Source organism: Neomonachus schauinslandi, chromosome 1, assembly GCF_002201575.2.
Source record: "Neomonachus schauinslandi chromosome 1, ASM220157v2, whole genome shotgun sequence".
NCBI classification, from domain to species: Eukaryota; Metazoa; Chordata; class Mammalia; order Carnivora; family Phocidae; genus Neomonachus; species Neomonachus schauinslandi.
In genome coordinates, this window is record NC_058403.1 from 196,673,613 (window position 1) to 196,687,321 (window position 13,709).

The 13,709-nt window shown below is 43.1% G+C and overlaps 1 protein-coding gene across 1 annotated transcript in view; it reads left to right on the forward strand.

Moving 5' to 3' along the window:
- Positions 1 to 165: 165 nt before the first annotated feature.
- Positions 166 to 13,709, forward strand: part of RHOA (ras homolog family member A) — a 62,245-nt gene continuing 48,701 nt past the window's right edge. Inside the window, exons 1-2 of the mRNA XM_021686899.2 lie at positions 166 to 362; positions 5,151 to 5,228. The gene's annotated coding sequence lies outside the window, so the exon portion shown is untranslated. The remainder of the gene's footprint in view (positions 363 to 5,150; positions 5,229 to 13,709) is intronic.

Consider the following 13,709-nt stretch of genomic DNA (forward strand, 5'->3'; position numbering starts at 1 on the left):
TATAGCCCCGGAGTTCCCGTGATGCCCCACGCGGCTGCAGTGATTGGTTAAGCGCCTTGCTTTTAGGGCGTGGACGCGCTCCTGAGCAATCGTGGCTGAGCTGTGAGTGCGCGCGCGTGCGCGGGACCGCGACTGGGGCTGGCTCGAGCCCGCTGGCACACGGGGGCGCGCACGTCGCTCCCCGCCCTCCCGCCGCCGACCGCCCTCGCTCGCTCGCGCTCCCCGCCCGCCGCCCGCCGTTCTTCGTCGGTTCTCTCGTTAGTCTGCTGCCGTCTCCTCAGCCACCCGCCCGTCTCCGAGCTTGCGACTCGCGGACAGGCGTCCTCAGCGCAGAGAGGCCGGACTGCGACTCGTCGCCTGAGGTGAGCGAGAGGGTTCCCTCCTGGCGCTGCGGCGCCCCGGGCCCGCCCGCCCTCCCGGCACTCTTCCGGCCGCCCGCCCGCCCGCAGCCCCGCCGCGGCCGCGCCCCACCTGCTGCTCTCAGCCGGCTGCCCCTGGGCCCCGGCCCCTGCCCCTGCCTCTGCCTCCTGGCCCGGGCCCCGCTCCCCAAAGCGGCGGCCCCGCCCGCGCAGTCCCCGGAAGCGCGCCCCGCGGCCTCCCGCGCCCCTTCCCCCGCCCGGCCAGGCCTGGTGGAGCCCAAGCCGCCCGCCCGCGGTCCCCGGCTCTTCCTCTCGCACGGCTGTGCCGGGCAGGGCGGGGGCTTCGAGCCGGGCCCGGCGACCGCGCCGTGCAGCCGGCTCCGGCGAAGCGCGCGTGGCTGTTGAGAGTTGAAATGGGAAAGAAACTCTTTACAACTCCATTTTGGCTTTTACATTGAATATGAAACATGAATCACCGTTTTATACAGGGTGAAGTCCAGTTATGTTTTGGGTAGATTTTCTTTTTAAATGCAGTATTCTCGGAGATTGTGTAAGTTAAGTAGTGTTGAAATCTTACGGGTTAGGATTTTTGGGTATTGGAAAGGGAATTTTCCAGTTGAAAACATTTTTTTTCATGATTTAAACTGTGTTGCATTGAAATAGAACATTAATTTGGAATTTTGCTTAGTCTAAGTTACTGCCTTGATAGGAATCACCTAAACAGCTGTCCTTAGTTACCGATTGAACCCAGTTAACAAGCCGTCTTTATTAAATAGCACTGTTTGCACGCAAATCGAATTGGTCAAAACAATGTTTAGTAGTTTATAGTGTAAAATTGGCATCCTTTTTGCCTCACAGTTGGTTTCACTTGTGTTTTTTAAGGGTTCTGATTTAAAATTTTTACCAATATTCGTGACTTGTTTGCTTCTTTTTGTGTTTTTGTCTTTGAAGAAAATGTTTCTTGCAGGTGTGCGGTCAGATTATAGTCCTCCCTCCCAGATTTGAAGGGAAAAAATACTTTTAAAAAATTCTTAAAAATGTTATATGTGGTGAGAATTTTTCACTCAGTGTCAGATATCCAGATGTGTAACATGTATATACCATTGCATGATTGTCACTTTAGATATGGCTAAGTTGGTAGAGATACTGGTTCGAGCGTTGGGCGCAAGTGACCTGAAAGTACAAGACTAATTCCTAATTGTGAAGGATAATTTACTTAAAGAACTCTTTTGATAAATTGTCTGGAGAGTAGTTCCATCTACTTTTGTAGAGCAGTGGTGGCTCTTGGGGACCTAACAAAATAGAAGAAAACTTGCTTTAAGTCAGAGTCTAGTGCTAGAGTTACGGTTTCTGTTCTCATAAAAATCTGTACTGGAGGGAGGAAGAAAATAGGAATCCACCAACTTTTTCATAGATCAAGAATTTTAGACCCAGAAGGAATCTTCAGGACTTATATGGTCCAACCCCATTTCCTCATCTGAGGAAACTGAGTCCCAGAGACTTATGTAAATTTCCTAAGGTCATTTTTCTAGTTAGGTGCAGGCCAGAACTGTTTTCTCTTTAAGGTATTCTCCTTGTACTCTAAAACACCTTGTTTAGAGTTAGGTAAAATTCAGGATTTATTTCCAGTGTTTACTCCTTTTATGTATTACTGATTTTATATATGTTATGAAAATCTGAAAAATTCATTTTCTAAACAAATTTCAGTTCTTTAGCTTCACAACATTCTCCTCCATGAAACTGAATGGTCCTGCAGCAGTTGATTGAAATACATAAATATATAGGGTCCCTGGTTGGCTTAATTTTAGCTTTAGGTGTTTGGTGTTTTTTGTTTTTTTGGTTTTTTTTAAGATTTATTTATCCAGGGCGCCTGGGTGGCTCAGTTGGTTGAGCGACTGCCTTCGGCTCAGGTCATGATCCTGGAGTCCCTGGATCGAGTCCCGCATCGGGCTCCCTGCTCGGCAGGGAGTCTGCTTCGTCCTCTGACCCTATCCCCTCTCATGTGTTCTCTCTCTCTCATTCTCTCTCTCTCTCAAATAAATAAATAAAATCTTTAAGAAAAAAAAAAAGATTTATTTATCCATTTGAGAGGAGTGAGTGAGTGTGGGAAGGGGTGGAGGGACAGGGAGAGAGAAACCTAGCAGACTCCTCCCTGAGCTCTGGGCTCACTCGGGGCTCGATCCCACGACCCTGAGATTATGATTGAGCCGAAACCAAGAGTCAGATACTTAACTGACTGCACCAGCCAGGGGCCCCTGGGTGTTTGGGTCTTCTTGAGGAAACAACTTCTTCCAAAGGGAGGCCCAGACTCCCCTGTTCCAAATCCAACATAATTAGGTCAGGCTAAGATGTTATCATGTGACTGAGGGCTCTTCTCCCTATTGATTTGAGGTGGGATGGAGAGAAACACATATCAAGTCAACAATTCCCTGTGTATATGTGTGTATGGTGGTAGTTTGTTGAAATGTTCTCCTAGTCCTGATTCTTATTAGGAGAATGAAAACAGGTAGATCTTGAGGTGTTTCCTGTCCATGAAGTAGAGTTCAAGTAGTGACAGGAGGAGTTGCTACTTTGGGACTTCTTAGTTGTCCTAGAGCTGAGAGATTTATTTATGTTAACTCTGTCAGAAGAAAGACTGATATTTCAACTTTTTTTTTTTTAAAGATTTTATTTATTTGATAGAGCGAGAGAGCACAAGCAGGGGGAACAGTACAGGGAGAGGGAGAAGCACGTTCCCTGACAAGCAAGGAACCCGATGTGGGGCTCAATCCCAGGACCCTGGGATCATGACCTGAGCCGAAGGCAGATGCGTAACCAGCTGAGCCACCCAGGCGCCCCGATATTTCAACTTCTAAGAGAACTAATTTGGGCTTGCTGAGCTTCTATAGACAGCAGTTTGGGTTTAATTGCACTAGTGATAATGATAAATGGTACATAATCACTGGATTTTAATCACATATATTTGTACTTGTAAAAGGTACCTAAAAGTTATTTTCCTTCCCCTACCACTTAGTTTATCCTTTATCCCTGGCCAGTGGAACTTAGTTTGCCTGCACCTACGCTTTAATGTAACTAAATTTTAAACATGTGTTAACGTGTCTTACTATATGTGCTCTTTGGGGATATGCTCGCTGTTAAGTACTTATGAGATTAATAAATTAAAATTTCCAAGACAGTTTAAAGTTAGTAATTACTGTAAAATTCCTATTTCAAGTGTTTCTATTTCAAATGACTCATTTTTAATCTGTGGTGCTGTAGTATTAAGTGAAGGCCTTGTATACTCATAATTATGGTAGTCATGTGACAGAAAATCAGATAGGCATTGACGCTGCTCATTCTGGGTGTTGGTCTGAATTTATTGGCGCTTCCTCCAGATGATCCTGGTTAACATTTTATAGTTAATAATGGTCAAAATATGAGATACATTCTGTTACATTGCAGCCAATTTGCAGTTTGTCCCAAATTGAGCTTTTTTTTTTAAATGAAGAGGGTGGATAAAGTAAATATGTTTAAGCATGTTTATAATAGTGTTTTACTGTTCACATGAAGGGAAAGAGGAGAACATAAGCAACCAAAATGTTTGGAGTGGAGTAAAGGGAGAAGTGGAAGGTAAAATGAAATTAGAGAGGTGGGTAGGGACGAAAACCTGTAGGGCCGTTAGGATATGGGAAGTTCTTTGGGTTTGTTCTGAAATGAGAAATCATTAGATTTTTAAAGATTGATTTTATTTATTTGAGAGCGAGAGCACACAAGCTGGGGGAGCAGCAGGGAGAGGGAGAAGCAGGCTCCCCGCTGAGCAGAGAGCCCAACGAGACGCAGGGCTTGATCCCAGGACTTGACCCCAGGACCCTGGGATCATGACCTGAGCTGAAGGCAGATGTTTAACCAACTGAGCCACCCAGGCGCCCCTCGTTAGATGTTTGTTAGCAGGAGAATGATATGATCTGATATTAAACAAATAACTAGAATCACTCTCCAAGAGTAGGAGTAGATCTGAGTCCATTCTGACTTCAAATAGTTAATATATATGTATATTTAATATTTACCTATTTGTTAGCACAAGCAGGGGGAGCGGCAGCAGAGGGAGAAGCAGACTCCTCGCTGAGCAAGGGGCCTGATGTGGGACTTGATCCCAGGGTGCTGGGATCATGACCTGAGCCAAAGGCAGACGCTTAACCAACTGAGCCACCCAGGCATCCCAGTAGTAAACTAATACTGATCATTTCTGACAAAAATATCAGAAAGACTTCTGAATATTATTTTCTTTGACCTAATGCCTTCACCCTGGGTTTTTGAAGCCATTGATTTTTGGACAGTTGCCTTTCAGCCTGTAATTTCTCTGTAATGCCATATTAAGAAGAATGTGTAATTAGATAAAGCAAGTTATTCAAATGTTCATAGTAGTCTAGGTAGTAGGATTAGATGTGTTCATTGTAAGATTCTTTTAACTTTGCTATGTGTTTGAAAATTTTTATAATAAAATGTTGGAAAATTAATTTACATAGGATTCATTTGCTTTTGCTTTTGTTTTGCTTTAAAAAGGACAATATTATAATATTCACAAGATAATGTTGATTGTGAGCATTTTATTAACTGAAGGAAGCTAAAACTTGTATAAATGTGATAAATTTGGTGGTATATCAATCAAAAATTAAATTCTACACTTTTTCCCTCTCTTGGATCCTAAATTACTTCACGGAACTTTGGGCAAGCCTGTTTACATCCTATGTTTTGGCTTTTTTCATTGTAAAATCAATAGACATAATTCTTGATATTTTTATATTTTTATAGTGCCCTTCATCTGAGAAGTTCAAGGCACTTGTAGAACTTCTGCCACACAGGCCGTGGGTCTTGCAGCACATTTGTAAGGTATGTAAATAGAAACCTCTTCTTTTACTTCCCTTTTCCCTTGGAAGACAGATTATTATATATTAATGTTAAGTTCTAGGGAAATGTGAGTGCATTACTGTTAATGATTCTCTTCACCAATCTTGAATTCTTTATCTTATTCCATACCTTTTCTCTCTGGTCTTATTTTCTTATCTCTCCATAAGGTACTCTTCTAACTTCCTTTTTTACTTCTAAGTGATCTTTCTTTTTTTCTTTTTTAGAGATGGGGGGAGGAGGGGTAAAGGGAGAGAGAAAACCCCAAGCAGGCTCCACACCCAGCACAGAGCCTGACACAGGTTTTGATCCCACAACCCCAAGACGATGACCTGAGCCGAAACCAGGAGTCAGACACTCAACCAACTGAGCCACCCAGGCGCCCTAAGATATTTCTTTTTTTCTTATTTATTTATTTATTAAAAGAGTATGTATTTATTTGTCGGCGGTGGGGAGAGCACAAGCAGGGGGAGCGGCAGGCAGAGGGAGAAGTAGGCTCCCCACTGAGGATGGAGCCCAATGAGGGACTTGATCCCAGGACCCTGGGATCATGACCTGAGCTGAAGGCAGACACTTAACAGCTTAACGCCTCCCAAGGTATTTCTTTTTTAGATGAGGATATATTTCCTAAGGAGATGGACTCCCTGTGTTAAACACGTATTCTTTCACTTCTGGGCCATTCCCATCTTACTCCTTCTGTTTTTCATCTTTAAGTTTTCATTTTTTCGATAGGTTATCATACAGTTTATCTAGAGCTTGTGCTTCGGGTATATCTATTTATCAATAGCAAATGAGCCAGCTAGAGAATGAAGATCAGAGGACAAGCTTCCCTCTTACCAGAGGGGTCAGAGACCTATTGCTTTAGTTGGGAGCAATGTTAACAGCTGGTATAATAGCCCATCCAGGGGTTGTTTAGATATTTAAACTAATTACAAATAAAGGAAATAGAAGTATCCTTTTTTAATTTATTTTGTTTTTTAAGTTTTTTTTATTTGTCAGAGCAGGGGGGAGTGGCAGGCAGAGGAAGAAGCAGGTTCCCTGCTAAGCAAGGAGCCCGATGCGGGACTCGATCCCAGGACCCCAGGATCATGACCTGAGCCAAAGGCAGACCCTTAACCGACTGAGCCACCTAGGTGTCCCGGAAATAGAAATATCTTAATTGATACCATGATATCTTGGTCTAGTACTTTTTGATCAGCTTTCCTTGTTCTCTTTGGGTCTGAGGGAACTCTATATGGAGAAGCGAGCTGTGAAGAGGATGAATATTTTTTGGTGAGATGGGCTACCTGGCAGTGAGGGCATAAAATGGTAGTGGTTTTGGTTGGCTTTGAATTCCTCCTTGGCATGGTAAGAAGAATGACCAAGCTGGGTTGTAGTTTTGTCATTCATTCCTTGAACAAGTAGTTATTGAATAGCTACTATATGTCAGATGCTGTTCTGGGACACATCTGAAGAAAACAAAGAAGGTCCCTGCTCTCTGGGTGCCTGGCTGGCTCAGTTGGTGGAGCATGCGACTCTTGATCTTGGGTCATGAATTCAAACCCCACTTTGGGCATAGAGCTTACTTAAGAAAATAAACTAAGTCTCACATTAAAAAAAAAATTCCTTCCCTCAAGAAGTTTTTCGTTTGTTTTATGATGTTTGTTTTATGATCTCTTTATTCCTAGAAATACGAACAATTGGTTTGGAACTAAAAAGTCTGTTGGTTTTGAATCTTACCGACTTTTCTCAGTTATCATTGACAAGAAAGTAGAAAGCACATCAGGTGTTAATAATCACAAAAATGTTGGGCGCCTGGGTGGCTCAGTTGGTTAAGCGACTGCCTTCGGCTCAGGTCATGATCCCAGGGTCCTGGGATCGAGTCCCACATCGGGCTCCCTGCTCCTTGGGAGCCTGCTTCTCACTCTGACCCTATCCCCTCTCATGCTGTTTCTCTCTCTCTGTCAAGTAAATAAAAATAAACAAAATCTTTTAAAAAAAAAATAATAATCACAAAAATGTTAATAGTCCTGCTTGTGTCGTTACTGTTCTAGTAGGGAAGTCTGATGATAGGTAAGGGATGGGCTTGTCTTTTTAGGGAACAGCAAAAAACCCTGAATGGCTGGAGCCTAAAGAGCAAGTGGGAAGAATAAAAGAAATAAAGTCTTACAGGTAGGCAGGGGCCAGATGTTGTAGGAACTGGAAATTTAGAGTTTATTCCGGTTGTGTTGGAAAGCTATTAAAGGGTTTTTATAATTGTTTATAATGGGAGTAATGAGATCTGATTTGTTTATATTTCTAGCTCATGTATGGAGAATAGACTACAGGGTGGCAAAAATGGAAGCAGGGGGATCTGTTGGAAGCTATTTATTTATTTGGGAGAGTGCACAGTTGGGGGGGCAAGAGGGAGAGGGAATCTCAAGCAGACCTTGTACTGAGCGTGGTGTCTGATGCGGTGGTCCATCTCACGACGCTGAGATCATGACCTGAGCTGAAACCAAGAATCAGATGCTTAACTGACTGTGCCACCCAGGCCACCCCTACTGGAGGCTCTTTAAATCCAGTGACAGATGATAGTGGCTTGGACAAGAATGGTAACAGTGGAAGTGGAGGGATTCACAGTATATTGTAAGGAGTGCTCATAGGCTTTGCTGATATATTGGAAGATGTGACTTCCTGAATCTCTGATCCATGGCAAGATTAGCTCAGTGCAACTACTGGGCATAGGAAGACAACTAGCCCAGCACCCCTGGATACGTACTCTATTGTTATCCACAAGTCTTGAAATTTCTCCTTTAAGTACTTTGAGTGATGCATTAGAGTAGTTTGATTGATGGCCTCCCCTGTAAGAGGGGAGACTGTTTCAAAGTTGTTTCCTCAATTGTGTATTTCTACGTTATTGTATGTAAAAACAAAAGTAAGGAAGGTTATGCTTATCAGATTCTTCATCAAAAATGCTCATGGCCCTGTAATTACAAAGTTGTGTCATAGAAGAGGTGTGTGTATATATATATATATGTGTGTGTGTGTGTGTGTATATATATATATCTTTAACCAGATTATTTCTGTGAGCCTCAGGACCTGTCTATGAAATGAAGATTATATTCATTTTATAGGAATTTTATGGAATCTTTTTTTTTTTTTTTTAAAGATTTATTTATTTGAGAGAGCGAGAAAGAGAGAGAGAGTACATGACGGGGGGAGGGTTAGAGGGAGAAGCAGGCTCCTTGCTGAGCAGGGAGCCCGATGCGGTACTCGATCCAGGGACTCCAGGATCATGACCTGAGCCGAAGGCAGTTGCTTAACCAACTGAGCCACCCAGGCGCCCCTGGAATCTTTTTTTTTTTTTTTTTAATATTTTATTTATTTATTTGACAGAGAGAGACACCACGAGAGAGGGAACACAAGCAGGGGGAGTGGGAGAGGGAGAAGCAGCCTTCCCGCCGAGCAGGGAGCCCGGTGTGGGGCTCGATCCCAGGACCCTGGGATCATGACCTGAGCCGAAGGCAGCCGCTTAACTGACTGAGCCACCCAGGCGCCCCGTTTTTTATGGAATTTTTTTAAAAAGTGGGCTCCACACTGGGTGTGCAGGGCTTAAACTCAAGACCCTAAGATCAAGACCTGAGCTGAGCTAAGAGTCGGACGCTTAACTGACTGAGCCACCCAGGTGACCCCATTTTATAGGAATTTTAGATGAAATAGCACAATGCTCAATGCATACTAGTTTTCTCCCTTAGTGGAAATACTTGTTCTAATTCTAATAGATTCTTGAAGGATATTTTGCTTTCAGGTTATCAGTGCATTGTATTTATATAGTGACTGTTTGCTTTCAGAGTGACAAAGATTTTATTGGTAGGATGCAAAAAGTTATGTGGATTTCTTTACCTGACTGAATTAGGAGAAACACAACATGTTTGGTGTCTGCATTTTCTTTCATTTGTTTAACTGTAGGAGTTAGTATGTTGGGATTTATGTCCTAGGATTTTGCCATCGTTTTTTTTTTTTTTAGATTTTATTTATTTATTTGACAGAGACACAGCCAGAGAGCCAACACAAGCAGGGGGAGTGGGGTGGGAGAGGGAGAAGCAGCCTTCCCGCGGAGCAGGGAGCCTGATGTGGGGCTCAATCCCAGGACCCTGGGATCATGACCTGAGCCGAAGGCAGATGCCCAATGACTGAGCCACCCAGGCGCCCCTCTTGGACAACTTCTAACCCATGCTAACTTTCATGTATACTTGTGTGTTGAACTGTGGCTTAAGAGGGTTCAGTCATGAAGCCAGAAGCATTTATTTATCATGTACCTGCTATATGCACACTTCATGTATCTTTCAGGCTTATTCTTTAGAAGTTAACGTTTTCATTAATTACGTTTTCCAATTTTACTAACACTGCATCCTGACCATAGTCACTAAAACAATTTTTTTTTCAAGTTTTATTTATTTCAGTAATCTCTACATCCATCATGGGGCTCAAATTTATGACCCTGAGATCAGGAGTCGCATGCTTTTCCAACTGAGCCAGCCAGGTGTACCTAAAACAAATTTCTAAAACGTATGGGAAAATGTGTTTTTTTGTTGTTGTTTTGGTTTGGTTTTTAAGATTTTATTTATTTGACAGAGCACAAGAGCACAAGCAGGGGGAGCAGGAGAGGGAGAAGCAGGCTCCCCGCTGAGCAGGGAGCCTGATGTGGGGCTCAATCTCAGGACCTAAATCATGACTTGAGCCTAAAGCCATCACTTAACCCATTGTACCACCCAGGAGCCCAGCTCCTACCTACTCTAAAACACAGAGATTTACTGTGTTTTTCTGTTACTTTAAGAAATTGTTTTGATTTTAAGCATATGGTTGAAAATTCTACTTTTTTTTTTTTTTTTTAAGATTTTTATTTATTTATTTGAGAGAGAGAGAATGAGACACAGAGAGCATGAAAGGGAGGAGGGTCAGAGGGAGAAGCAGATTCCCTGCCGAGCAGGGAGCCCGATGCGGGACTCGATCCTGGGACTCCAGGATCATGACCTGAGCCGAAGGCAGTCGCTTAACCAACTGAGCCACCCAGGCGCCCAATTCTACTTATGTTTTTATATATATTTTTACCTTTTTCTCATTGTGTCCAGGTCTCTCTGGTGCAGAGCAGTTGGTCTCTGATGTCTCTCTCATGAATCCATAGAGCAAATGCTATGTCACTTTTCTGGTGTACTATTATGTAACTTTGTTGTTTGGTATTTAGGTTTTGAGAGCCTAACGAAGTACATTTAAGGTGGATATTTAATACTGTAGCTATACATTTTTTGCCACGAGATCATTTTATTACATGATTTGGCAGTATTGTTAGAAATAGTGCATTTAATTTTTTGTGGAAAAGTTCTTTTCTGGATGAAGTCTCTCTAACTTTTCTAGTTACTTGGAAGGAAGCTCCTGTTTATCTCTTGAAGGTCTTAAGTTCAGAAAAGGAAGGCAGTAGAATATCTTGGGTAAGAACTTGGGTTCTGGAGAGAGGCTGACAGTTAAGTACTAGTTCTTACATGTGTTTTTTATATACCTTAGTATATATATAGGGTTAGTATTGGAATGTTGTGAGGGTTCAGTGAGAGAGAAGCACTTAGCTCCAGTGCTAGACGTGCAGCCCTTTAACTTTCACTATTCAAGCTACAGTTTGTAGTACCCAATAATCACACTAATTGAATGTGGAAGGAATTGTGGGGTTTTTTTTTTTTTTTTTTTTTAAGATTTTCTTTATTTATTTGTCAGCGCACAAGCGGGGGAGCAGCAGGCAGAGGGAGAAGCAGTCTTCCTGCGTAGCAGGGAGCCTGATGCAGGACTCGATCCCAGGACCCTGGGATCATGTTGGATGCAGACACTTAACCAACTGAGCCACCTAGGCATCCCAAGAAACTTATTTTAAGTGTTTTTTTTTTTTTTTTTTTTTAATCTCTGCACCCAGTGTGGGGCTTGAACTCACAACCCTGAGATCTAGAATTGCATGCTCTACTGACTGAGCCAGCAAGGCACCCCAATGTGGAAGAGATTTTTGGGGGGGGGAAGGGGGGATAGCATCCTAAGCCGTAATTCTTGGGGAAATACAGCAGGGCTTTGGTGCTTGGGAACAGTAGCTCCCAAACTTGGTGGATCCCAAACTTGGAGTCACTTTGGGAGGGTTTTTTTGTTTGCTTTTTTCCTAATCACCTTTGTTAAGGTATAAATTTACACGCAGTAAAATGCATGTATTTAAGTGACAGGTTGGCAAGTTTTGGTAAATACATACACATGTGTAATTGCCACCCAGTCAAGATACAAAACATTTCTTTGGAAAGCTTTAAAGTTTTCTTTTTTTTTTTTGGTATATATACTTTTTAATTTAATTTAATTTTTTAATTTTATTTTAAAGATTTTATTTATTTGACAGAGAGACCGTGAGAGAGGGAACATAAGCAGGGGGGAGTGGGAGAGGGAGAAGCAGGCCTCCCGCCAAGCAGGGAGCCCGATGCGGGGCTTGATCCCAGGACCCTGGGACCATGACCTGAGCCGAAGGCAGACGCTTAATGACTGAGCCACCCAGGTGCCCCTTTAATTTTATTTTTAAGTAATCTGTACACCCTGCGTGGGACTTGAACCCACAATTCCAAGGTCAAGAGTTGCATGCTCCACTGACTGAACCAACCAAGTGCCCTGAAGTTTTCTTTTTTAAGTAGGCGCCACACCCAGCATGGGGCCCAACATCGGGCTTGAACTCATGGACCCTGAAATCAAGACCTGAGCTGAAATCCAGCGTCGGCTGCTTATGTTATACATATTTTACCACAATAATAAAAGAGGAGGGGTGTCTGCGTGGCTCATTCAGTTAAGCAGCTGACTCTTGGATTCGGCTCAGGTCATGATCTTAGGTCGTGAGGTCAAGCCCCATGTAGGTTGAGCCCCGAGTCCAGGCTCAGCGCAGAGTCTGTTTGTCCCTTTCCCTCTGTTTCTCCCCCTGCTTGTGCTGTCAAATAGATAAAATCTTACAGAAAAAAGTTTATAACAAAAGATGGGGGTGCCTGGCTGGCTCAGTTGGTAGAGCATGTGACTCTTGATCTTGGGGTTGTGAATTCAAGCCCCACATTGAGGGTAAAGTTTAAAAAAGATGTATATTCTTCCTATTCCAGAGAATAGTCCTCCTCTCTCATTGTATTGCTTTCTTGGGGGCTTTAAGAATATTTTATTGGGGCACCTGGCTGGCTTCGTTGGAATATTCAGCTCTTCATCTTGGGGTTATGAGCTTGAGCCCCACGTGTAGACATTACTTTTTTTTAAGATTTTATTTATTTGAGATAAAGGGAGAGAGAGCGGAGCGGTGGAGAGGGGGAGAGAGAAAGCCAACTCCCTGCTGAGCAGGAAGCCCAATGTGGGGCTCCATTCAAAGGCAGACACTTAACTGAGCCACCCAGGTGCCCCAAGATTACTTAAAAAATTTTGGGGGGCACCTGAGTGGCTCAGTCGTTAAGCGTCTGCCTTCGGCTCAGGTCATGATCCCAGGGTCCTGGGATCGAGCACCACATCGGGCTCCCTGCTCTGCGGGAAGCCTGCTTCTCCTTCTCCCACTCCCCCTGCTTGTGTTCCCTCTCTCGCTGTGTCTCTGTCAAATAAATAAATAAAATCTTTTTAAGAAGTTTTTTAATTTTTAAAAAAAATTTATTTTTTAATTAATTTATTTTCCCAAGATTTTAATTATTTGAGAGAGAGAACACACAGGCAGGGGAGAGAGGGAGAAGAAGGCTCCCCGCTGAGCTGAGAGCCGGACTTTGGGATCGATCCCAGGACCCTGGGACCATGACTTGAGCTGAAAGCAGACGCTTAACTGACTGAGCCACCCAGGCACCCCTTGATTTTTTTTTTTTAAGATTTTATTTATTTGACGGAGTGAGAACAAGCGCGAGCACAAGCGAGGGTGTGGCAGGCAGAGGGAGAAGCAGACTCCCTGCCTAGCAAGGAGCCTGATGTGGGACTTGATCCCAGGACCCTATGAACATGACCTGAGCTGAAGGCAGACGCTTAACCAGCTGAGCCTCCCAGGCACCCTTAAAATTTTTTTTTGAAATATATTATTTTAGAGCAAGGAGGTTGATGAAGCATGTATATGAAACAGTGCAAAAGGGGTGGGCATGAAAAGTAAGCCTTTCTCCCTGCTTCCCAAACTCCTCCTTTAAAGAAAACCTTGTAACTGTTTCCTGTGTCTCCTTCTAGAGATACTGTGTCTGTATGTATGTTACATATTTTTCCTTTTTTTAGATACGTACTATTGCACATCACAGTGTTACGGATCTTATTCTTTCTCCTTAACAATAGGTCTGGGTGATAATACGGTAAGATATTTCATAGCATACACTGTGGAAAATAGTTTGGCAGTTCCTCATATAGTTACATAGTTAACGTACAACACAGCAACTCCATTCCTAGATGTATACCCAGAAGAATTGAAAACAGGTACTCATACTAAATGCTTGTACATAAATG